We start from the raw sequence: 2,940 nt of genomic DNA, 5'->3' as shown, positions 1-2,940 counted from the left end.
TGTCCGATATTCAGTTTTAAGGCCGATACAGGCCGATACCGATAGGGGGCTGATTATATTGTGCATCCCTAATTTATTTATGTTTGCAGGAACCGTCTTCCGCACCTATGCGGCAGAGTAATAGCAGCCAAAAAATTGTCCTATTTGATATCAAGGTCTGAAATAGGGCCTGGATTCTTTAAAACTGTTGAAATAGTCTAACAAAATGCACAAATATCTGATTCAGCTTTGATGAGGCAGCAACACTGCCTCATCAAATTAGAACAAAGCACACTCTAACCATGGGTTGGTTTGGCTTGACACAACAGAGCAGCTATTTGGAAAACCTTTCTAATGTGGTCACCTCACACCTGCATTCAAACCTGGTCTGCTGGCAGGGATGTAGCACATGTATTCACCCGCCTGGAAGCAGCCAGGGTGAATCGATGACAATATAAAGGGCATAGGGTTCAGTCCTCAAGTATTAAGAGGAAATAAGGATATTAGTATAAAAACACAGTTTTTACAGCTGTTAAACCCATTATTAGTCAGTATCTTCATACGGTTGTAATTCTTATGACTTTCAGTGTAACCAGTGTTTTACAATTAATTTTTAATCATTTTATATGAATTTATATTTCTTAACCATAATTTTTTTTATGCAATTGGTATTGTAATTTAATCTTGTGATTTTATACTTGTGTTTATTTTTAAGGTTGCCTTTTTAATATCTTGCTGGGGGACTACCGATGAAAATTAGCACTCCTTAGCTAACTCGGGTATATTTACATTGTTTTAATGTTGATTAATGTACACTGTCCCCTTTCAAATAAACAATAAATGAAATGAAAAAATGCTGAAATGAGCTGGAGAACTGGAAGACGAAGCCCAGATGTCAGTCAAAAGGGGCCAATAAGCTCATAAAAGATTAGTGTAGGTTAGTATAATTTAAAGAGTGTCTGATATGTGCTTGCGAGAACCCAGCATGCATCATTACAATTGGTGCAAAACAATCTGATAATCATCACATTTGATTCTGAAATTTCCCTCTGGGATTATTAAAGTATGTCTGATTCTGATTGCCTACCACTACCCTCTGCATAAAAGGATAAAAAATTATAATTATAAAATAGATAAATAATAATAACAGTAACAACAAATGTTCCAGGTCTGCCAGCTGTTGTTTTAAATAAGCCATAACTTAACAAGAAGGAGGGCTGACACACCATCAACCAACAACGAGAATTTCTGTTATTTGCATCATAACATTTTCAAAGAAACTAGATTCGAAAATCTCATAACTTCTTTGTAATCTCATTAACAAGACCAAGTATGCTTTTAAACGCCTGCTTTCATTATTAGGGATTTGTTTCTCTTCTTGAGCAGAAAATATATTCCCATGCAGGTAAATTAAACTCTTGAGGATTTTCGAGTGATGAACCAGAAAAAAGAATCACAACAGCACGTGATAAACTGTTTACAGTAACTCCCCTGATCAAAAGAAGGCTAATTCTCACAGCTTCCAGCGTTAATATACCACCCCCTAAATTAATATGTGAGAATATAAATGGAAGAGGATCAAAGCGGTGTGTTTTTGTTCCTATAGTTGGAATTTTATATCATCTGCGAAAAATTTTCTCTTATTGTACTAGCTGTTTTTCACCCATGGATGCAACAAATCATTCAGCCTTTTCAGTACAAAACCAACTCTGCTTGTTAACCTTGACAGACCCCTCCACAGCTTGGAAGAAACTGCAGCAACTCCACAAAGTTCGGCAGCATTTAAAGCTAAACGTCCACCTTGCTTTTAACCTTTTATTTAAGTCAGCGCTCCTGTTATAGGTAAGAACATTTCAAGGACCTCTCACAGTTTGGAGCATGCAGAGCTTTAGACATTTTTTCAGTCTTTATACAGGTGGAATGTGAAAAATACCCCCTCCCTCCCTGGTCTTTGTGCCTGATGGTTGTCGGAGTCTGAAGGACAGGTTGCAAGGACTCAAAGGGCAGGTGAGGAGGTCTTTACCCAGTCATCGATCCCTCTGAACCACAACCCTGGGAGCTGTGGAAGAGAGGACATCTGAGTACATGCGTGTGCACCTAAAGCTGGTTTTCTTGGATATGTGATAATATCATGGGGAGTAGGTGGGTGCAGCTTCACAGACAGCCTGAAAATAGTGTGAAATTCCTGCTGGTGCAGCAGAACAAATATTTGCTCGGAAGAAAACGACACGCAGCAGCTCAGCACTCATTTAAAAGTGTAAGTAAGCACTTTGAGGCAGCAGTTTACCATAAGAACACCACTGCCCTGAAGGAAAATTTAAAGAGCTCACTTATCGCAGGACTTTTGAAGTAATCTGTCCTAATGACAAGGGTTTTATCCGCACATCTGAAATGGAAAACACCCAGCTTGAGCTCATTAAAGTTATCTTCTTTGTTTTTGTCAACATAAGTCAGCCAGGCCCTCAGAGTGCTATATCTGGAATAATGGAAACCCATTTACCGCTGCCTCATTAGGACAAAGCCAGACAGACAGAGTTAAAATACCAGCAGTGACACTCATCTGCATTCCAAATGTGCGATACAAAAGGGAGGATGAAATGAACACCGGTGCAAGGCGTGAGTCCCCATGCTTCAGTAAGCTAAATCAAAGAAGTGGAGGGGTTGTCTTTTTTTTTTTTTTTTTGGTTGCAAACCCCCTACCCGGCACAAAGCTGCATTTTGTGTGCAGATTAAAAGGAAACACATCAGAATATACATTATAACAGGAAAGGATTTGAGATAAATATGAAATCTGCTAGATTGTAAAAGTTTAAGACACAAAACAGAAAGCAACACCCTGAGGATCAGTTCCTCTCCCTTCCCACGCTGAAATACTGAGCCTTGTTTATCCTTTAGGTTTTAGCTATGCTACTATGAACCTAATTTTGACTATTATTGTTGCAAGCAAAGAACACATTTTGT

The sequence above is a fragment of the Cyprinodon variegatus genome, unplaced genomic scaffold, assembly GCF_000732505.1.
Source record: "Cyprinodon variegatus isolate N-32 unplaced genomic scaffold, C_variegatus-1.0 Scaffold57, whole genome shotgun sequence".
NCBI classification, from domain to species: domain Eukaryota; kingdom Metazoa; phylum Chordata; class Actinopteri; order Cyprinodontiformes; family Cyprinodontidae; genus Cyprinodon; species Cyprinodon variegatus.
This window is presented reverse-complemented; position numbering follows the sequence as displayed.